Raw genomic sequence first — 24797 nt, forward strand, 5'->3', positions numbered from 1 at the left:
GGCGTTTCGAACGCGCCGCAGCCGATCAGATCGCGTAATAACAGGAAGGTACACTGTGATCGCGGTAATTAAAACACACCACGTTGTAATCTTCAGTCCATTAGAGCCCATCAATTACAACCTCCCCTCCCTTAACCAGGCGCATCTTGAAGCGAATCCACTGGCCGGTATCTGTAGTGCATAATTCAGGACGTGTTTCGCGATAATGGTCCCTTGGATGGCCAATGAATCGATAGGTTCCTGGAAAGGCACGTGATTTAGAGGAGCAGCTCGCGAATCCTTCTCCTCTGGTCCGTTCTCGATTAAAATTTTTTGTTGCTACGTGGTCTGTGTCCTGTCCCTAATGATCCAATCGCGGTAGCACCGCTCTCATAATGGATTCTGATCGTAGCTGGATTTCGAGGAAATTAGTTGACAGGGGCAAGGTCTATTCCCGTGGGTGATATAACATGGTAGAGACGATAGTCCAGTTTTTATCTGCAAACAGCTTTTCTGCCACCGAGAGCAATTTTTCACGCGATCGTTTCTTTCATTCCTAAGGGACCTCTTGGACGAATGTAAAATATTTACGTTGAAGCGATTTCATGGCGATAGATTCGCAGCGCTATAATGAACGTAACGATTTACGCATTTGTTCACGTCGATGCGAGTGATTTTTCTCAAGTTTCGATGCAAACAAACGATACGATATTATCTTAATTTTGCAACTGTGACCAATTCAATTGCTAAAGATCGAAAGCAATTAAACTGTACAGTGTCAACGAAAAGTTGAAAAGTGGCAACGATCTCATATCGTTCGATTATGATTGAGAATTGGCAATGTTTGCTTTTCATGGCAAATTCATTTCGCTTCTCAAAGCATTTATTGCCACTATAAATTCATAACAGACGAATACTTGATATTCCGAAGCTGAATACGAAGTGTCTATAGCGGAATTTAAAGTGATGCGATGGATACTAAAATGTCGCATTTAAATGTGAACGTTCAAGTATATCTTGCTCCCCCTGCGAATATTTTTGCGTTAGTCCGAAATATATTGGAAGTAGGGGAAATCGTCGTTGTTCTACAACGATGGGAGATTATTCCACGATCTCTATAAAAGCTAGCCGCGAAATCTCTAAGGAATCCAGTTTGGATGGAAAAATATGCAGGGGATCAACTCTCGTCTCTCCTGGTTCTCAATGTCATTATATCTCCCCTGAGTATTGTCGTATGGATTTAGATATAACGCCATTTAAGCCATTCCTTACGTTCGGCGAGTGTAATGCGAACGCAATGCCATCACCAGGCTAATCTCGTTCAGCGTTACGTAATGTTTCACGTCCTTTCTCCGCTATCTTAACTTTCTTTGGGGATAATGCTCCAACCTAAAGCCCTAATCGAACGACAGGGTAACGTCGTCCATGCAAATGGGATCTGATCCTCGTCTGAATAATCGATGCGGTAAAGTAATGGGACTAAGAGTTGGATCGTTCGTTGAAAAATCCTCGTGAGTTATCTAGGCTCTTTCCTCGCTCTTCGACAACTTGAACCGCGTTCTTCCGTTATCAAGTATTCCCTCTCTTCCTTTGCTATTATTGGCAGATGCGGCCAGTTACGATCCAGGGAGCGCCGGAAATTGTCCGTTATGAGGAGCTCCGGTGATTAATTATTATGCAAACTAGCGGTATCCGTGTTTCTCATCCTTTAAGCGTCTCTAAGATGCCGCTGATCCTCTTGCGGCAGCGCGTGTAATGGCGTGTCTTAGACTTGCACGGCTGGGCCGCAACGTTTGACAGAAATAGCATATAGCCGATGTTCACGGCGAGAAGAATGTGGAATGCCATTCTGACGGGCTTTTCTACGTGGTTCAATTGCAGCCTGTCGTCTCTGATCCTTGAAGACTGTAGAACGTTACTTGATGGGCAATATGTTACGGTTATTCAGAGGCAAATGGTATCGCGAAGGAGATGTCTTGTCAATTAATCCTGCCGGCGTTATGCTCGCGATTACAGTTTGTTGCGACTATTATCCTCATAGGTAACTCATGTTTCAGGCGAACGTTAATATCCGTGTTCTATGTTCGTGGCAACAGAAAAAGATTTCTAACGACTAAATATAGCGGATAGTGGTCTGTGATATTGGCGAGTGATGATTTAATATACGGAAGAGATTATACGATCGACAGGTATATTAAGCAAACTTTTTACTCGACCGTGACAAAAAAGCTAATAGTTTGACACCTTGCATCGTTCAGCCTCGACTCTGATTAATTTTTTTTCTAACTGCTATGCACGGTGTAACTACCAAAGCGTAACACAATATTTCTTTACCCCGTTCCGCGCGATAAAAAGTTGCTTAATGCGACGACCGACGAGAACGTAGCGATATAACGATCAGAAGCAATCTTTCTCCATGACATGCTACTTCGTTCCAAAACAAACTCGACAACTGCAATGGTTGTATTCCGAGGATCGTTTCTGTATCTTCTCTGGCTCGATTGGATTCGCGTCGACGTTGATTCGTTGCGTAACATCCTCGATTGCTCTCTCGCTGTTAAATCGATGCGTCTCAGAGGGCCGACGCAAGATTTACGTTAGGATGGCTGACTACGTTGGTACAGCCTCGAAGAGGATGACAAATCCGAGCTCTCGGGACTTATCCGTCGAGAAAAGCATACCATCCTTCTATTCTGGAATGTCGATTGGTCGTTGCTTGCGCTAGGTAGTAAGTACAACAGCAGGGCGTCGAGAGTCTCTTGACGCCTTTGGCTTCACCTCCGAGTCAGGGAGATACGAAAGAGGGTGCGCGAAGCGAAATAAACGGATAATTGCAAATATCTGCTGACGCAACACGGAAACTGGCGAACAACTCGTGGACTGTTTGATTTGGATTCTTTTGGATAACGTGAAACATAACGCTCGAAATAATTAGAGGACAGCTACTAAAATGACTTTGATCTTCTTCTAGAACAAAAATACGCAAATGAAAGTTTGCTAGGTTTCCTTATAAAATGAGTTTGAGTAACGCGAGATTTACGATAAAGAGATTGAAGGATATCGAGTGTATTGTGATGAAATAAAGGAATTGTAGCAATAAGAAGACAATTCTGCTTCGTATAAGCATTTAGTCGTACACAGGTTGTTGTAGAAATTTTTATGATTTTTATCACAAGGATTGATTTTACACTATGTTCAGTAGATATTTTCTACCCCCGTCGACGAGTACTGTAAGCGCAAATTGCTGGAAAACGAAGCTGACTTTCTACAGCCACAATTCTTTCCAATCTCTCCGCCAGATAAACCCTGCAATGTTCATCGAGCTTGGAAGAACATTGTAATATTCTCATCCGTAATACCACGTTCACCATGCAGGCTGCTCGGATAGAGATATCGATGGCAAAGCTCGGAGAATGGTCGGCAACCGACTTGGAAGGACCGTCCTCGCGTTTTTCGAGAGATTACAGAGTGCAGGGCTGACATTACGAGGACCTCGATACTGTTTCAAAGTACCGTTCCCCCCAAAGTACCGATGCCTCGGTCTCGGACGCGGCGGTTGTGTGTCGAGCTACTCTCTAATTAGAGGCGTACTCGATACGCGAACGTATGTCCAGGGGCGAGACGGGATTCGATGCAAATAACAGCGGGCGTAGGCATCGCGTATTCAAACAGGGAATAATTAGAATAATAATGGAGGCGTGCCCCCACGGGTTCCTCCGATGAACGAAGAAAGGATCGAACGTGACTTTAACTTCGTTCTTCAACCCGTGTTTGCACATCGGGAAACCCTCGAACTTGCTGCATCGCCGCACTGTTTGCCCTGCGTTTACGTGGAAAGCCTGAAATACCGAGTTTGCTTTGGGCGCGGCGTTCCATGCGTTTCGTCGCCGACGTGACTGCCTTCGAGACGAACATATCCAAGTTCAAGACACCGTGCCACTTAGCGAGACAATGTTGAGAGTAAACAAGGCTTTACGCATCTTTTGCCCGATGCTTTCGACACGGCGTTTGTCTTCGCCGTGGGAATGCACGGCCACGACACAACGGCCACGAAACTTCACTTTAGAGGTTGTTGTATGCAGATTGCTATGACGAAGTTGCCAAGGTATGCACGCATGTATTGTGTAGAGATACCCCTTTGCATATAGGATTTGCTTAATCTGGATTAGCGTGGATGCGGAAGCTAATATTGGGATTGTCTCGCTCGGCCGGCACAATTAATCCCCGTGTTTCAATTATCCAACTCTGCAAACAACGGGAATCAATAGCCGCGACACCTGATGCTCTGGTATTTTGATGGCGAACGCGCGAACATCGAGCTTGTGGAATTTTGCATATCGCGAAGGGTTTTTATGTATGTTTCCTTCGATTTTGGAGATTCGTTATACAATTCAACAGATTGTTAACTTCCTATGAGATATTTCCAACCCTTTCGTGTTCTATGATCGTTGAACTATTTCTTGAATATGAGAAACATATGAAGGATTTGAGGAGCATTGCTGATTCCTTTTCCCAATTTTATAGTATAGTTCTTCTTAAAACATTGAAACTTTTATTTGTTGAAACGAAAACGAAATATGGACAAAGAGTCGGAGATTCTGGCAGGTATAAAATTTTATCTATAAATTGTACAATTGTTTTGCCATACCTACGTGCTGTAGTCATGGAATCTTGCGAGAGACTATAAAGTTGATTAATCAATACCTCTTGGTCGTTAGGTAGGTCTGTTAGTCTTTTATTCCTTCTTTCCGGGGTTACCTTCTAAACGAAATCTACTCGGTCTTCAGGACAATGTATTTCAATTTCGTTGCTAAAGTTACCGTGTCCTAAGGTAATATCACGCTTGATATGATCATCGACGTAGGAAACGAACGTGGAAATGACAGGATGTCTGATCCAGCCACGCGTTCGGACAGACAGACCATCACATTCGTCTAGTGATTCCTCGTAAGGTCGGGGTGAAGGAACCTTAATGACTGGATAGAAAGGGGACGGGATAAGAGTGAAAGAAACGGTGATCCTGTCCTCCCTGGAACAGGCATGCGCACCTGTGTCGAGCTTTACCGATGTAACGTGCCCGATCCCTTAGCGAGTCACGATCGCCGGACCTTCTTGTACAAGGTTTTCAGATCGACGCGACATCCCGACTAGGAAACCAGTACAAGGAAGTATAGAACGATCGTTGGAAGAGCTTGCACTCCTAGGAAGTGGCTACGTCGAATGTACATGAGATTTCGCGGAATCGAACGTGACTAGCCGAGTTTTGCCGTCATCTAGAACGCCAACTACTATTTTTCTTTCCTTTCTTTCCGTAATATATATTATAAATGCATCAGAAAGTCGAAGGTGATAAGAATTCTCGAAGCTAAATCAATTTCTATTCTATACATTCCAAATATGGTAGCCTGTACGCGAAAAGTTCCATATTTCAAATAGAATCATTCCACCTTCGTTTCGAAATTCTAACAAGGTTTTGCTCCGAACGAACTTCATTAAAAATTTTCGAATATTGTTACAAGTAGCCGTAAATAGATTCCGCGTATGTAAAACATGTAAACTAGGGGAGTATGTAAATCAGATGTAACGAGGCATGTGCCAAGGGAAATGATTCACTTATCCCCGGGTGATGGGCAGGGAATGGAAAATGGGGTTTAACTAACTCGATAAACGATTTTCTGATCTATGTGGGACCAGTCGGCGATGTACAAAGGAGAAAGACGCGGAAAAGGTACATGTGTATGGGATTGGAGCACGAGCCACAACCGCGTTTGCTCGCCATTGTCCTCGTGGTCCAGGTGTGAGCTTTCTCCCCCTTGTTGAAAGGCACGACGGGCTCAGCGTTGTGATTAATATACGCGCATCCGGCTGGCTGGAATAATTTTCACCGGCGCGCGTTCTGTAACGAAGCTTATGCCGGCGCGATGCGTTGTCAGTGACACGCAAAGAAAACGAGAAGATCGACGAGCTCTCGTGTACGAACTGGCCAACGGGAACGTTGTTCCGGTGGCCCTCTATAAATAGAATGGCGGAGTGCTTGATGATCAATATTCGTACATCCGGTTGGCTGGAACGATCCGACGGATATTCCTACTTGTATTTCATAAGAAGTAAATATTTTTTATGGCCGCATGGAATAAAAGAGTCTGCGGTGAATATACTCTGCGTATCACGAACTAAGAAAGTTGTTTCAGAGATTTTTAGACTTTCGTTAGAATTTTCAAAATTAGCGATAAACACAAAGATAAACGAATCTAGGACAAGATATTGTTACGACAATTAATATTTTGAAATTATCCAAAAGAGCGACAAAAGTTCATCTGTAACGTGAATATCGAGTATAGAAATATACTTTTCATAATGTGAACTTGGTTCTTCAACATCGCTAAGCTATAGAAGATAAGAAATATAATCTATCGCGCTCTTTCCCGGCGATTTTTATATTCAAATTCTATATTCAATTCTACAAAATCATCTATCAAACCCTACATAAATCTTACTATCTCTTAACACTTCGTCAAATCTTAAAACGGAAGAATCAATGATAATGCACACGATACAACGATCGAATTCGAAAACGGTAGCAGAATCATCAGCTGACGTATAACAGTGTCTCTGTGATTTCCAGGAGTCGTAGCAAGGAATTCCTGCCGTGAGGAGTATGTAAACGCGCCAGACGCCTCATTGTTACGGCGAGAAGAAGGCTGACTAGGGAACGGCATATATATACCGTCAGAGAGAAGATAGGCCGCGCACGATCAGAATAATGCCTGTCGGTGTACTTGAACGAGGCAACCGGAGGTGTTAGTGGACTATAAAGAGAGAAGCACAGAACGGTAGGCTCGTGCACGAGCCACACAGCGGGACACTGTTGTGTCCCCGTGGCCCAGGTGCAGGGCCACCCTCGCGTCCCCTCCTCTCCGTTTACCAAGCAACCAACACCACGGAATGAAAGGTTACTCGCTCGTCGTGAAGAGCGCAGGCAACACCGTGTACCGGACCGGTGAAGATCGACTTCTCTGCAGGGCCTGGGGACAAGACTCACGGGAAATAATGTTGGAGACGGTGAACCGGATACGAATCGCGCGAACCACGAACAGCCACCCAACGTTATAGGTCCGTAGCGTGGTTGTCTTACCCCGTGTAAGAGAACCAGATACGATCTTCGTCGTCGATTCGTGTCCCCCTTGATCGGAGCCCACCTTCGGGGACAGGTTCAACGCGAAGACAAAACCTGTCGACTGTCGACGCGTCAGCCTTGAAAGAATGATAATCGTCGCTTCACGAGGACACCCACGAAACGGGTCGCGGTCGTTAGACAATCAAGCCTGGTAATCGATACGTTTATAAATGGTATCGTGGTACGATACTCTGTATTTTCTCTTCCACTCCTTTATTGCTTGACCCTAGAGAGAGGGTACGCCTGTTCCGGGGCGATAGTAATTAAGTTTTACGGCGAACCTTCGACCCGATTTAAGATACCGGCAGAGGTAATGCTTTAAGCGACGCCGGGCTGTAATAATATCTTCCTCGCCGCGTGATTTCTTCCTTCGAAATTTCTACCAGCCGGATATCGTGGTATTGTATGAATGAGAAAATTATTTCTAAGAAGCGCCTACCAAATCCTATAGTTTCCTATTCGATTCTTTGCTCTCGAATCCTTATCGATTCTACTCAATCGGGGCTTTACGAGGCCGGCGAGAAGTTTCATCTCGATATTTCATCGAAACCATATGAATTTACGCTTTAATATCGATTCCTCCCTCGTCGTCTATGGTTGATTTACGACGAGAGCGTAAGAAAGCCAGATAGGACGAGAAAAGCAAAGGTGTGCAGTGAATCGAAAGGAAAGCTTACGAAGAAAAGCCAGGGAAAAGAAAAAACCGCTGTATAATAGATTCGAAGGGAGGAAAGGAAATGTGGCACTAGCTGGTTCGAATAAAACGACCAAGACGAAGCATATTCTGCTACTATCTTATTACGAATCTCTACAAATGATCTTCATCAGGGTAAGGCCGTGTTCTACCAGCTTAATGCTCCCTCCGCCTTCTTTCGCTCATTCCCTTCGACCTTTCTCCATCCATCGTTTCTATACTATACTCAGCGCGTGTTTTCTTGGTGAGAGGAGGACGAAGGTGGATGGACTTCGGCTCCTAGTGGCCCACGGAGAACAGCATCGAGAAGAAGAGTTATCGAAGACGCGAACGAAAGGGAGTCGATTCGACGTTATTAATCTCAGAATGGCGGTCAGACGCGGCCATGACCGTGATAGTTCGGTCATCAAGATGTGTAGATACCGAAGTGGCCTACGGGTTCCACAGTTCATTCTTCATGGGTGACTTTTGCGTATATGCGAATGCCGGACGATTAACGATCGTACCTCGCGTTGCGCTCGTTAAGCGACAGTTTCTTCTCCCTTCGAGATGAACCAGCATAGCGGCCAGGCAACCATTCCAATGAAGAGAGAAGAAGAAGAAGAAGAATGAGAAGAAGGAGAAGAAGATGAAACTGGTACACCGAGATCATCCCTTCGGTCGAAGACGAATGATCCGGACTCTGGGCTGGATACATTATCGCCATGTGTACGAGGCAAAGGAGCTGCACGAGCATCGGGCGACACTTTCGTAGAATCGTGGATCGAGTACGTGACGACGATGGCGATCTGAAAGAGGTCCTCGAGAGCCAAGGTCGTACGACTAATAATAAGTCGGTAGGTAGGAATCGATTTCCCCATGGATCACGACCGGTTGCCTTCGAACCGGGACGAAGATGTGGGTTGATTGTCCGCCACGATACGAGTCCTACGCGACAGTTTCTCTCTCTCTCTCCCCTTATTACTTACACATCGATATTTCGTGGATTCGTCGAACGATATATATGGTTACTCAAGTTGATCTATATTTCAGAGTGACAACTGGTGAAAGTGGTGACGCGAGATCAACGTTGCTTCATATTAATCATTTATAACTGCAGATCGTTATTCGTTTACGAAACTTGTTGTAGCAATTCCATCTATCTTTTACCTGTGCATGAAACTAGCAATTGGAATTTTAACCTTCTATAAAGGAGCGAAATTTCACTCTTATGAGAAAAATGTCATACCGATTAGTTTATATAGTTTGCATCGAGAGTTGCCTCTTTTTGCAGCATAAAAGGAATATCGTCCCATCGGATAACGGTTTCATTGGATTTATAGAAAATAGAACATGGTCGGGCAAGCGTGTACCGACAGTTACATAATTTCCAATTAGCCCATTGCCAGCGAGTTTTTCTCGTTTCTCCCGCGCAAATAATCGTGCGAAAATTCTGACAACAATCGTAGGAAGTAATGGGTAGGGTATAGACGAGCATACGAAGATCGGCCAACATGTACCAATCACCTACGTGTACTGATCACGGGGATTTCCTATGTGTCACGGTTCCGCTCCATTTTCTCCTCTTCTCGTGACGAAATAGGATGAATACGGGATACAACCGCAGAATAAATAAGTGGTTAAAGATAAGCAATAAAAATATTCGCGAAGAAATCACATTGACCATGAAAAGTGTAAAGGACAAAAGACAAGATTAAAGAACGATGATGATAGAAACCAAAGTTACTCCAAAGGTACTTGGATCTTAAAATGATTCATTAAATATGGATAATAAGAAATCAGCGAAGAAATTATAAACGACAAAAAGATGAAACAACAAGAGGCTAAAGTAAAGAACGATGAAAATGGAAAGCAAATATTGAGTAAATTTTAAGCCTTATTTCGTCTACTTAATTGCCATTCGTTTGACTTCCAGGCTTCAAAATAATTAGGTTTTAAATTAAAATAAAAAGACAGTGAACAATACCGTAATTATTTTTTCCAGTAAAAATGAAACTTGGATCGATTCTGTTCAGCGATAGACAGGTTAATTTAAAATATTTCGATATCTATCGATTGTCTCAATCTCACTCGTTCGTACGAGATGATAAAAATGTCAGTTAGCAATTCGAAGAAGGAAGTACATAATGTCGGCGAAATACGGTCGAGCGTGTTCAGAAAAGTCTCTTAAGGCCTCCATACTTCGAAATCAGTCTCTTGGATCGCTCTACGAGATCAGCTAATAGCGTTAAAGCAGAAACTAAGCACCGGTTAGAAAATTTACCGTTAGCACCGGCCGATTACCATTGGAGATTAGTTCTCGCCCGAGATCGCGTTTATATCTGCTTCAGCTTCGAGATGTTAGGGGCTGCCTTGCCATTTTTTTCCATTCCTCCTTTCCTTTTTTCTTTTCATTCTAAACTCGATTAAATCGGCCGACGCTCTTTCTCCTCGCGTGCGTTTCATCAACGGTAAAGTTCCATCGATTCACGGGGAATTTGTATCTGCTGCATGCCACGATATCGTATCACGAAAGCCCCGACCAGTTTATAAATCGTTGCTCCACGTTCTCATCGATCTTTCTCGAGCCTCGAATTAACCATAAATTCTGTAATCGAGTCAGAGTTCGAGTTGCACGCCGGGCATTTTATTTTTCCTCTTCTTTTTCTTTCCGCCGGATGATTCTTCGACGTCGGTTACAGGAAGAACGAGCTACTACAAAGTTACATTACACTTATTTCTCTTCCTCTTTCCCCTTTTTCTCTTCGGTTTATTTCCACTTCCTCTTCTGCTTTTCTTTTTTTAATTTATATCACTCGGTTAAACCGGTTTTGTGGCATACCTACATTCGATAAAGGATGACGTCATAAAAAATTCCCAGGATCGCGATGACTTGCGTCAAGCTGCGCATGTTGTGTGGCGAGAAAAAGCCAAGAGGACGAAATCACGATTTCGTTTCTCATTAACTGAACACCGTTCGACCTCGAAGCGAGCCCACGATGAATCGATGAGGCGAAGAACGAATGATATACAGGGTGTTTCACCTAACTTGAACTTGTATAATCTTGTTGAGACCAGTATGTTGGAACGATATTTTTATTTTACTGAAAAGAGTTTGGGATTGCCACCCGGAAAGCAAACTTATCAATTAATATTCTATGGAACGCTATCTTTCTGAGAATCTTGTATAATACTCTATAAAGTCAAATTATTAAGTCGAAAAATGGAATTATGTAATCATCGGCAAAATTATAGAGACAAATAAAATATACTTGGCCTTTCCATCTCATTAAAAATTTTTATTATAGAATATAATTATTTTTTCTCATATATTAGCTTCTATGAAACAACTGTGTACGAAAAATTCTGCAACTTGTGTGCGAAAAATTGTTTTGAAATTTTTATTTTCATACAAGGGATATTTTAAATGATACAGTTAGACGAAACACCCTGTATATAAACGGAGCCTGGTCGATCTGATTGCGTACGCGTGCTCCTTTGATTCGTTGTATAATGTTACGTGCTATTGTACTTAATTCCAGCGCTCTTACGGTACCCTGTTTGCCAGAACCGCGTGCACCGGCATCGTCCCTTCGCGAACGTCGCTCTTTCATTGCCAACTCTAATAAATAAGCCTAGCAGCCTTCGAGGATGCTCCGGATATGGAAGATTCGCTGGAATTGAATCGCACTCTCTCGCTGATAGCGAAGCGAGTCGATTCTTCCCTTTCGGCCCTGCCTGTGCTTTCGAGCGGTTTGTCGCGCGTCAGTTTTCTGCTTGGAAAATAACAGGACTATTTCGAGCTGCTTTGGTCATGGTTCGTTTTGCAAAACGACTTTCTTAAATTTCATACATTTCAGAGAATGGTAATTTGCTATAAAATTTCTGATAATGTGCAGAAAAGAGTAGCTTTATGCAAGAGAGTCGAGAAAATGTGTGAAAGCAATGAAGTAGATTAATTTATTGAATTTTAATCCTTTGAGTGCTTAGAATAAGTACAATATTAAAGAACCAAGCTATGTACAATGTACATGCACGATATTAAAATATAGGTATAAGTAAATAACAGGTCGAGTTCCATATTACGAGCAGTTGAAGACCCATGAAGGTGGATATTTTCTCGTTTACATTCGTTTATTCTACACAGCACTTAAAAAAATAATCCAACATTCTACTTTATCACTTGTATCAAGTTAATCCGATATAATCTAGAACAGTAACATATTACAGCCCGTGTTACAGGTTAGCCAACGAGTGCCATCGTTTTATGCGCGAAAGTTAACACCGGTTATATGTGACAAATCGAGAACGGTTTGATAAGACCTGTCGGAACTAATGACACCGATAGGATAAGTAAAAGACGCGGAAAATTCCATATAGAAGCGTGAAAGGCATTGCGTCTTATCTACGATCGAACCACCTGTTAACGATTCACGAAGAGTGACGGTCGACGGTGTTATAAAATGGAACGATCTATAAAGGCCATTACACAGCTCAATAAAACGGCCCCTGGTAACCTGTTACCGGTTACCGGATTATTTCGTGAATAAAATGACGTGTGTCGCGTGCATGTTCGTGCCTCGCCTTTATACCACACCGGAGACAGAAAGAATACGTCGAAGAGGAAACAAGCTGAAAGAGAAGGGAACAAGAGGTGAAACAAAGACGGATAGGTCACCGACCGGTTGTCAGTGACAATTCCAACGCGCGATACACAACCGCTGTCCAGGTATATCTACATTGTTGGAGGAACTAGGCCAATAGTGCAGGTTCACTAAACCACCGCGAACTGGATTATACACCTTTATTTTCGTTTGCTCTGGAACAACAAAGGATCTGTAGTGTTTTAGGTCAGCTGTCAACCGAATTTCGTAAAACCCGACGACAGCTGATTTGCATCGTGTTAGTCATCCAAGAGGACACGTTTTGTGCACGAATCACGATTCACGAATTTCGATGTTTTTCTCTTTCTTGTTTTTCTTGCCAGAGGTTTTTCGAGGCGAGTGAATCAGTTGAATGATTCAGCGAAGGACAATTCGGAAAGAACGTTCGATTGTGACTTTTATTTAATGAGGAACCAACACGGCGATCGAATGGTAATCGGTTTCGGAGTCGTGTTACGTATTGAGGGTGACGTAAACTGTGTTATAAGAGTTTCCAGAGAATCCAGTATTTCGTGAATTATTCTGAAATGCGAATTTTGCATAAACTTCTAAAAACGACTAATGTATTCTTAAAGGAAGAAATTTATGTTTTCGTAATTATATAAAGTCAGGTTCATTGGCTTCTCGATGTTCATTGAACTCTGCATAAAAAAAGCATGGCATCAACATACGAAAGCAGATCCTACAGAATTTTGAAGAACTATCTAAGTAATATATGTAGACCACACATGGATAAAAAATATCCATTCTTGTTCATTTTCTAAATTTTATGTCATTTGACTAATTTAACATAACACTGCTGATAAGAGGAATAAATTTATTGCGTCAAAAGAAACGATATAAGCCCAGCACGTTTCGTGTAACATAATTAATTAGTATTTTCTAAATGCTCAAGAAGTGTGAGGAAAATACATGCATATTTAATTTCAAAATCAGCTAAAGGAACAGTTTTAATAACTCATAGAATGTTATACAATTATTCTCTGATTTTCAATTTTATTCGATTTAATTACGCACTTGCTTTATTTCTATGTAAAAGAGTTTGCCTCTGCATCACATTGAAACGCATCTAACGAATTGAACATTTATGTTGCCTGAAAAATCAAACTACTTTATACTACACTAATTTTAATATAACCTCTCATTACAATCACTTCAAATTCTAACCAACCCTCGATTATGCTTCAGCTTCAAACAATTCTATATATAACTCATACAAAAGTTACAAAACCAATATCCGATTGATTACCAGCATTATTATTCATGTATTTTGGAACGCAAGAATTTATTAACCAATTTAATTATTTAAAAGAGATTTCAATTATTTCGATGATATTTCAAACGTACTTGATTGCGCGGCTTCATAAAAGATTTCTCAGCTATCGAAAATATTGACAGCCACCATGGGAGAATTCGGAGCGAACGAAATCGAGTCGGCTCTCGTCGATTAACGTTCTAAAAACCGTTCGTGCGCTCGTGCAATACGTGCGACGAGTCCAAAGCTCGGAGTCGATTCGTGCGCGCATTGAAATTCTCTTGGATCTCGTCGGACAGAGTAGCCGATTTTTATCGAGTACACGACCGGTTACCGGGCAGACCTCATAAACCGCATTCGACATCGAGGCACGAGTAACCACGTAAGGAATACGAAGTATCACAAGGTAAATTCATTCGTGGTATTTCAATCGGCCAGACAGAAACCGTTCGAAACCCGTTCAGACCGCGAATCCACGAACGCGCCGACACGCCGACCGTGAAACCGTGCCGCGTGAATTCCAGCACGATAGTAGCGTGTCACCGACAACCCCACGATAATCATGCTATTAATCGTGAATATCATGGTTGTATCGGATTTTGATCACGAGCATTATCGATAGGTGGTCTGGGCTATTAATACGCTCGGGTTGACGATCGTTTGTTGAGGGTTGCGAAAAGTCGTGTAACGTTTGGAGTAACGTAATCTCGAAGCAAGTTTCGTTGTGTTCTTTTTACATTCTTCACGAAAGAATTGTATACTGGGTGTTGAGAAATAAGAGCGTAAGACTGTAAGGCGGTATAGTAGAAGATGTAAGAATTGGTTCATTCAGGATCTGTTTTCTTTCAGAAAAAAATGTAATTCTGTAATTCTGTTTTAGGAAACGTCCAATAACTTAAGTACACAAATAAATCTCCGAAGTGAAGAAACATATCTAAAAATAAAGTCACTAAAAAAGTCTAACAGAAATATTCTATCACGATTATTCTTTATGGTTTAAAAATTATGTTGATAAAGTATCTCTTCGAGAAAATTAAGAATTATATTCTACAGTGAAAGGGATCTACGTTAGATTAAACATTTTCTGTTACCCTCAGTGCACACTATAGGTCCTTACAGTAAGTATTATTCTTCTTCTATTTCTAACATTCTGTATATCAAGGACTAAAAAAGAATTCGTATTTATATCATAATGTAAAAAACTATAAATGCTGCATAGTACTTAAATACATAGGAAAAAGTGTCAATTGTAGACTATCGCTGCATACACAGCACAATTTAGGTACAGCAATCGATAGATCGTATCATCTCGTGTAACCCCAGAACGATAACATCAAAATGAAAACTCTTTGACAGGAACGTTCGCAAAACAGACAATTCTGTAATTGAATTTCTTTGTCCTCCCCTTGATAGAACGTTCATTTCCGCGATACTAGAAATTCTTCTTCGGGAATGGAACACGATGCGAGCAATCCACGATTCCGACAGAAAGTCGATATATCCAGTCTTTCGTTTTATTTTTATTTCTTGTTCTTTCGTATGTGACGGCTCGGCAGAGCGTCGGAACCGATTCCATCCACGAAAAGAACCAGGGCCGTCAAAATGAAAATCGTTGAACTTCCTATTCCCTTGTACGAGTCATTGGCCTGTCCGGCGGATTTTTCGACGGGCTGGTTCATTCGCATTCACGTATGCGAACCCGAGCGTATCCAAATTCCGCGATAATCGTAGGAGGAAACCGTATGTTGACGGAGGAGCGTATCGTGGTTGGTCTCTCTTTGAAAGATTCGGCTACGGGGAACAAGGCGTGACGTTGAATTAGCACTTCGTGTACGAGGCACGCGTGCCTGGAATACGAGGTGGTCGCATTGTCGGTACCGCAAGCTCCGTGCGAATAGAATTCGAACGTGATCGGTGTCGATTCCTCGTTTGAAAGAACTTTCTGAACTCTATTGTCGCTCTGTTTTACGATTGCAAGTCGTTGACTTGTAGTGTTTCCAACTTTGAGTCTCGAATCATCGGTAACTGTAGACTAACATCACTTCGTTGTAAATTTATTTTTTTTTTTTTTTGTATGCATATAGCGATTTTTTAGGAATTGCAAAAATGTTTGTAAAGGAACCGTTAACGATAGAATTGGTAAATCTGCCAATATTGGAAACTTCGGATCTTCCTATTCCTGTGATCGGTAAAAATATTTACGAGGGTTAGGTGAGTTTTAATGTAAACGTTTTAGCCGACAGAAAGGATATTCACGATGGAATGTGAAAAATTCAAAGAACTTGCGGTAATTTGGGGGAATTCCCGGCGGATCGGTTGAATTTTCGAAGTTTGCTGGACGTTTAGGGAGAATGAATAATTGGTCGTGTCTTTTGAGCAGCCTTAGCACACGTTGAATACAGGATTTCACGGGCCGATAGGTCGAGTCTTCGTGCTCGATATTTTTAATAGCCCTTTTTGGATAGCGACCGGAGGCCAGTGGCCGACGAGCCGGCCGTTCGCGGGGTGTTCGTCTTCTTTTTTTTTTTTTTTTTGAACTGCTATATAACGTTGTAGCCTGGTCGATAGGAAGCGCTGCCTCTTTTAATGCTCGATCGCTTCTAAATAGTTTGACGTTCAAAAGATGTAGCCCGACTAAGTTCGTCAAACGGTATATAACCTGGCTGTCGGTTATACCACCTAGGTATACAGCGTTCAGTGACACTTTCGAGTTGCTGAAAATGATCGATCGAACGCGCTCTGAGATTCTATAAATGGAATCTAAATTTAACGAACTACATTTTAGTCTATTGGATAATACGTTTATCGAATAATGGATAAAATTAGAAGCGTCGAGTCGGGAGATAAATACAGCCTCGATTTATATTTAGTTTTATTATAATCGTCGAACCTTCGATTGCATATCCTTGAATAAAGATTCGAAGTATTTAAAATTCCTGTCGTGTAGAATTGAATATCTGGAAGCTGCATCACGAAGCCAGTAGCCTCGATAAAAATCCGATAATTAAATTTCAGGATACCCTGAAATTTAGAGGATATTTATGAAAATCAATTAAAACGAGGACTTTTGAATGTTATACAAAAGCGGTCGATCGAAGAGGATCGCCTTTTTCTGGACAAAGGCGGCCTGTCGGTCGCACGACCCAAATTCGTGGCGCGGCAGTAACCGCATCTCTGAGTTTTTACCGTTTCGTGTGGGTCTGGTACGTGATTCAAACGGTCGGTCAAGCGAGGAGCCGAATAGAAGAGGCCCAATGACGGCGCAAGCAACAGAGCACGAATTCTTGCTCAATGATCTCTGTCTTACTTTGGCTACTTTCACTGCGATAATATCGAGTAGTTTTGACTCGTTTAATGCGCGAAGATTGCCTCCCTTCTTAATGGTAGTGGTGCGATTCATGCACGCACCGCTTGCTCGGGAATCAGCGGTTAATTATTTAACAGCGACAACAAGAACAACAACAGCAGCAGCAGCAAGAAATGGCGAAGCGGGTGTAAAAGTGATCGTGTCGTACCAAGAAGTTGTGCGACATCGGTTCATCGCGTTGCCTACTGTTTGAAAAGCTAGACGGCGCTAACGACAACGAAAGAAAGCTTGTGTGCGTCTGGTCGAGCAAAAACGTCTACCTATGCGAAAGGGGAACTACGAAGCAGACGAGAAGAAAAGAAAAACTCACAGCCAACTATAGTCCAGCCAGCTATTACCGTCCATAATTAATTCGTGGCACACCTAACTCAAAACCTGCCACGGTTGGCTTTTCTCTCTAAAACAAGAACCATTCCATTTTCCTATTACCTTTTTCTCAGTTTTTATTCTTCCTTTGCAATTATGTTTAATTCGTCTTGCAATTCGTTCACGACGACGAGAGCAATCACGTGAAGTAATAATTCAGCTTATACATTCTGACTTTTAATAGATTCGATTATTCACTGAGCACTTTAGCACTTCAATCATGACTGACATTGTCATAAATTTGCGTCAGCTGATTTTTCACAGGTTTCGTTCTAAGATTAATGGTTTCTATGTCAATTTTTCGATGCAAATTTCGTAAAAAATGTTTGCTTTATTACGAAGCATACACTTTGAAGAAAATGTTTTTCAATATGATATTGAAGCTTTAATATGAATATCGTATTCGATAAATATGGAAGCAATTATTTTCGTACGTCAAAAAGTCGATGGAAGTAAATTAGATAGCGCAAAATTATCAATAGTATATCGATCATTTTATCGACACTTTTCATTATAGAAATCTATTAATAATCAAACTAACTTAGCCTAAACTGCACAAGACTATTAATTAAGATCGTATCCGTCATTTAGATGTAATTTTAAATGATTTATTTACGATACTTTGCAGAAATAATTCTAATGTTCACGGAGATGTCCCGAGTACTCGATTTTGTATTACACGTTATACCTAAGTACGAAAACGGCTTACGTAAAAAGGATCTTTCTCCTTTTCTTCTTCCGCGATCGATCGCAATTAAGCTCTCCCTTGTAGGATCGATTCTCCACGGTTATTGCACGCGGATCGCGTGCCTGAGATAGCTCCTTACTTACACTCCATTACTCTATTTCATTTTCGTCGCTGTGTCTAACAAGGTAGCCAGAACCGTGGCTGCCCTCTCGTGCAATACACGACCAGAAGATGGTCTTGGTAATTAGCGTTTAGTAATTAGCAATTAGCTGGTCGAGCCGTAAGTAAGAAACCGGGTAATCAGCGTATTGTACGACGAATACGCTGATCCTTCTTCCGTCGCGAAGAAAATACGCATGCAAATGGTACGATGTAATCGAGGTCTCACGTAGTTTAACTCTTCATTTTTCTTGGAAGCAATATTTTTTCTTTCTCTTCATCGATTAAAACCGTTACGAGTCTCGAAGAGGTAGAGGACCTCGGTGCACGATGAACGATGAAACGTTTATGCGATATAGAATTACAATTGTGGCGTTTTATAATCATATTTTTCCATATACATTCCTAACGAGCATGTGATATTGGAATTATATAGGAATGAGAAATTTGGAGATGAAATTCGTAAATATTGTAAGTTATCGAAATTGATGTTTCAAGTGTTTAATTTGGAAATCAGTGCGAACGAGCAATTGTTGGAGATGTTACGACTTCGCGTTGGTGATGTTTCGTGATTATATTTTCGCGTGTATACCTTTGACGAAGCAATGCACAGAAACATGTAACGTTTTAGTACACTAGCGATGCGACGTTGTTACTATTTCGCATCGGTGATATTTTGCAATTCAATTGGTTCAAATTTCTAAAGATTCATGCATACGAGAAGTAAGAAATTTGATAATGCGGTTAATGCTTTTGGATTGCAAAATCATGGATTCATGTCTCATTTAGTATCAATGAATCTCTGCAATTCAGTGGGTGCACCTAAGTATATGATACCATCATTATAAATATAATCTACACAATATATTAGTGGTACTGTACAATTCGGTAGCTTTGTACATATTTCTAATATATCTAACACGATCATGCGCTATTGCATTATCAGAAACATAAAGCTGTCTAATCATACGCTAGCATCACTTATTTGCATTAGACTTAACAGATCATCATGCATAAACTGAAAGGTAAGATTTGAAAATCTTGAAATCCTTAAGAGTTATAAATTCAAGATTTTGAAATTTTTAATAAAAAGTTCAAAGTCATGAAAAATAATATCATAAGCCATCGTTCATTAAGCGCACGAAGCACTATCGGTTATCGAACTCTCCCAAGAAGGAGTTCACGAAGACTCGTAGCACAGCGTGAAGTAGAAACATCGAGATGGCTTCCACGGTCGGCGATAATTAACGGATAACACACGGTCGCATAATTAATTTGGTTGTTGTTATTATATAGTACGCAGGAGCAAAGTAAATCGTTGATTAAAAAGCCCGCGTTTCCTGGCAAAGGTGATTCATGGATGCCACGGATCGGCTACGCGCACGCTCGCTGAACGTAATGATCACGGATCATAATGCAATCGTAACTTCTCCGACGTACTTCGACCGTGACAAATTCATTCTCTTTATCCTCGATGAAGAAACAAGATCGTTTCTTCTAGAACGATTTTTCGTTCAATTCGCGAACCATTCATCGCAAATGTTTACATTTTCGAGACTGAAATCAAAGCTTTACGCGAGACTTCGACTTTAATCTTTGCTCTCCGCAACGGTACAATATCATGCTAATTTTCGTCTTCATTTTGTCGTCGTCGTCGTTGCATATAACATTGAGAATTTGATTTAACGGAGGCATTTGAGGCTCATTCACGCGCGTTACACCGTGTCGCGCTCTCGAGGAAAGGAAACCCGAGGTCTGTTTTACGCCGACGGGATACAAAGGAGCCCGTGCGCCTCTATAGATTCTCCTAGTTTACATTTTTCGTCTCTGCCGGCGTGTCGCTCACGGGAACGATCCATTATTTCGATTCTTGGAATTCCTTCTAACTCATTATGCTGACGCGCGTTCTACCTTTGCGGACCCTATTTTATATTCCGTAACCGGCGGACCCGCCACGGGAAAATCGATACCGTTTCGACTATTCTCCCCTTTGTTCAGAGGCGAAGGGAACGATCAGATCTCTCGACTATATAGATTCTGAAGATCCCTCGTTCTAAGCAAACTTTCCGCGAATAGTTGGCAGAATCAGGAAAGAACTTTCTATCTTTATTTCTTTCCTGTTTCATTGTTCGTTTTGTTATTCGTTTTCTTTCGATCGATTTCGAGGTTTCGTAATGTTAATCAATGGCGATTATACGGATGTTACAGGTTGTCGAGATTCGCTGTGTTGCTTCTTGGTATTCACGTATCGACGGTGTTTGCCTCGGTATTCAGACACGGTTTCTTAATTGTACGAGGTGTTCGTGCACGACAGAGACTAGCCTTCACGGCTGCAAGTCGACACGCATACCTATTATACCGCTGCGTTGAATTATTTAGGCCCGGGCCTCTTTGACTCCGTTCCGGAGACGAACCGGTCCATCCTCGCGTGACTTGTTGCGAGCGACTCACCCACGCCGGAAAGACGCCTTTAGTCACCCGTTTTCCCGTAGCGAAGTTGGAATTTCCCTTTTTATACGTTTTCCCTTTCCCCTCTCTCTTTTTTTTTTTATTATTAAAGAACGAAGGCGATCGTTTGACATAAGATAATGTTTAACCGTGACCGGTGTATTTCGTTGTTACGTTGCTACTCATTCGTAATTATCGAGTTTAACCGATACATAACAGGTGTAGTTCGACCGGCCACGATGTTACAAGGTGATTTTACACTCGACGCGGATTTATCGATCTCTTTCCGATGACTCAACGTGACTCGTGCGATCGCGTTCGAAAGTTAATCGGATCACTTCGCACGTTCGTGTTCGTATCATTGCTCGACAACAGCGAACGAGAGCCTTACTCTTCGAAGACCTCCCTTATCCCTTGTACATAGCAATACATACTTCCATTGAAAGAGCACTTTGAGATCAACGTATTCCTGCGTCGAGGCACATATTACTTTTTGGTCACAGTTTATAAAATCCACGGTCGAACAACGACGACGAAGACGGCGATGAAGACGAGAACAGGAGAACAGCGAGAAGCATGGTCCGTTTGATCGCGAGAGAGAGCACAGTGCAACAGAATCACTGATCTTGATCACTTGGTATCACCATCGAGGATCGAGGAGAGGCCGTTCCGTGAGCGCGCGCGTTACCGAACGTATCGAGCTCACAGAATTATATTCCACCCTTTTTCGCCGGCTTTTTCATCGCACTAACGAATAAACCACACTGTTTTTAAGACTTACCTATCCAGGACGGTCGTCAACGGCAGACGACCCTGACGATCCTGTCCGGCGACGTGTTCTTCCGGATGGACGCGTGGCCGGTTTCGATTCGATTCGAAAATTCTTTACGTGTCGCGGTTGTAATCGTGCTTCGAGATCTTCCCGTGGAACTGTTATTAGAGTCGATGAACCTTCGGTCTCACTCTTCGAAAGGATAGCGTAATGTTTCTCGACGGGGATGTCCCGTGGTGAACACGGGTTCGGCAGATCGCGATCTAAAAACTACCGATCGACAAACTATCGTTAACTATCGTTTTCTTTTCTTTTTTTTTTTTTTTTCTTAACAAGGATCCAAGTTGCACACCGAAATTCTTATTTCTCTGGCTGGTCTCTCGCACCCTCGAAAATCGAGCGATGTGCGAGTCCCGAGCACCGTTCTTTTCTCCCGTTTTTCCCTGGTCCCCTGTTTCTTCTTTCTCCCTTTCTTTCTCTTCTGTCCCCTCAAAATCACCGCGACACCGCACCGAACAGAAGTGAACTACTCGTGCGCCGCCGGTTCACGGTACCTTAAATACCTTGGCAGCCGCGCCGCCGCCACCGCCGCCGCCACCGCCGCAGCACGCCACCGCCACCACCGCTGTGCGTCGTGCGGCCCCCTACCTCAAACTCGCCCCACGCCGCGCGCGCCGATTGGCGAGGGAGAGGAGCCGATGTGTGCCCGCCGGCTACATCAGAGCATCCTCTCTTCTTCTCTCGCGCCATCCTGTCTCTCAGTCTCTCTTTCTCTTCTTTCTGCCTCCCCTCTCCCTTTCGTCTCATCGTTGTAAACGTTTCTCTCCCTCTTTCTCTGTCCCCCCGGATTTCTGCTTTCGTTTCTCTCATCTCGTTCGTCTTCTTCTTTCGCCTCCCTGCGACTAACTCTCCCTCTCTTACGATTCTCTTTCTCTTTCTATTTCCCTTCGCGGTAATTCAACCGCCGAGTTAGCGTATCCGTAGGACTTTAACACGCGTACGTGCGAGGAACTCGAATTTCTTTTTATTCTTCTTCTGCTTTCGCTCATTTTAAAATCTCCCCGAAATGGGGAGGAACGTTGCATCTAAGAGGGTAGCGTTCTTATGGACGCGGTTTTATTTTAAAATTTATCGAGAAATGTGGTTTTGGTGTATGGATTTGGATGCACGCGATGCAGCTTGTAGCTGGACTCGGTCGCGCGAATCCTCGAGGGTCGGTGTCGCGGCGCGCCGCCAAGGAAGAGGACGAGGAAGAGCTACGTAGAGCCGGTACAAGTGCGGTGCGCGAAAGCCGCTGCGCAGAGGCGCAGGAGCCGCGGTGCGCGCCTCCCGTCGCGCATTCGCGCTTCGCACGTCTTTGAGAGCGCATCTACTTTTTGGGTGGAGTTGTCCCTTTTCTTTATCCTTCCAACGATGCTCGAACTGTTGGCTGCAATCGTCAGGTACGCAGTTGAAGTAACTATTTGAAGATTCATGTAGATATAACAATAATGCGAGAATGTTTGGAAGGGTATTTTCCTAGAAGAGTAATGAAATGATATGCTGAATTTAGAAATTCATTCCTACAGTGTAACGTGTGATGGAGGAGGAGATATCGTAAGTGATTTTGTTTTAGGATATACGCGTAGTGAATTGTTTTAGTGAATATGATAAGAGTTTATCTTCACGATGCAGATTTTACTCTGCTGCGTTCTTTGAATTATTTTCTTTTTCTCACTCATTCGTATTATCGAAAGATTTCAGAAGTTTGAGAAAAATACAGAAGATGATATGTGAAATTTCTCGTTTCGATTTTGTGCGAAATTTTTTCTTAAAGGAAAACCAGGTTGAAAGAACATATGCTTGAAATGTGGTAATTTTAGAGACAATAGAAGATTCTTTAATCCTTGACTCTTCTTTATGTTGCTAACATTTGGTACAACTTCATTTAGATATCTGAACACTTTGAGCGGGAAAGGTTCATGTAATAGATTCTTCTCATGATTTTTTATTTAGATAATACAAGCTTACATCCATATAAGTGGATTCGATCGACATGGAATTTTTTTCCCAATAATATCTTCATTGATCGTTGCAGTGAAGAAAGAAACAATTTTACGTGATACATAAGTAGACTAGAGAGATGCGAATTTTATATGTAGAACTAATATGTAGCAATATATGACTATAATAGAATGCCACAGTATGAAGCTTACGATTCACAAATTATGACATATTACGATGAACGAAGAAATGAATGTTAATACAATTTATGACATATTGTGCGCATACACTCAAACTAGCGTTTCATTGCGTCTCAAGCGAGGTCCATGACCGATATTCAGAGTGCAGAAAGGTAAGCAAGAGACCGGATTTACGAAGAAATTAGATCGAAATACGTCACTCTCGAATATTTGAATGTTTAATTGCACCATTACGGTATATCGTCAAATGATTCATAGATCGCGTATCCGGCACATAAGGACGATGTTGAAATTATGTTAAGGTCTATCCGACAATTCGTTTCGAGATATTTGTTCGACGGAGTGGTCAATGCCGCATTGGATCCACAATCTGCTGACTCATTATCGGTCAGCGCGTGAACGCGAAAGAACGCGTGGCTTCGCCAGATGATTCGAAATTCAGTTTCTCGTAAAACCGTTCTAAGAAAACCTCGACGAGTCTAGGAAGGCCGGCTTCCGGAGAATTCGTCCCCGTCACGAGTCACAAGCTTTTCTGTTTATTTGCTCTGCCGCCCAACTTTCGGTACTTCTTTCTACTTTACGATTGCCGCAGATTTCCCTCTGGGTCCACGAAGTCATAAAATTTTGCAAGTTCTGTTCCCACGTTACTTTCAGTCTTTTCAGCGTCGCTCGTCATCCGCACGTATAAATAGAATTTTCATTAAATGGAAACGATTCCCATCGTATCAAAGCTTCGTTTCTTAATGGAATTTATACAAAGTTTATACTAATGCCTTTCATAAGTAAGTAATTTTGATGACGAGACAAAATAATAAATATTTTATTTATTATAAATTATTTTAAGCAGCGTACTAATTACTCTGGACGATAAAACTGCAACAAGACGAGATTTTATTATAAACTTTTTAATTAAACAACATAAGATCGACACACAGATTATAATTAATCAGATAGAGATATTTGGCTATTTTATACTTGCCCAAAGTGATCCAATCGCTTCCGAAGACATAAGTTTGATTTCGAAGATCAGTCACATTCTACACATCCATCTCAGATAGATGAAGGC

The 24797-nt window shown here is 42.1% G+C and overlaps 1 protein-coding gene across 1 annotated transcript in view; it reads right to left on the reverse strand.

The window, feature by feature from the left end:
- Positions 1-22124, reverse strand: part of LOC117213152 (titin) — a 58957-nt gene extending 36833 nt beyond the window's left edge. The window contains exon 1 of the mRNA XM_033458503.1: positions 21558-22124. The gene's annotated coding sequence lies outside the window, so the exon portion shown is untranslated. The remainder of the gene's footprint in view (positions 1-21557) is intronic.
- Positions 22125-24797: the final 2673 nt, after the last annotated feature.

The sequence above is a fragment of the Bombus bifarius genome, unplaced genomic scaffold (genome assembly GCF_011952205.1).
Source record: "Bombus bifarius isolate JDL3187 unplaced genomic scaffold, Bbif_JDL3187 scf7180000008504, whole genome shotgun sequence".
NCBI lineage: Eukaryota > Metazoa > Arthropoda > Insecta > Hymenoptera > Apidae > Bombus > Bombus bifarius.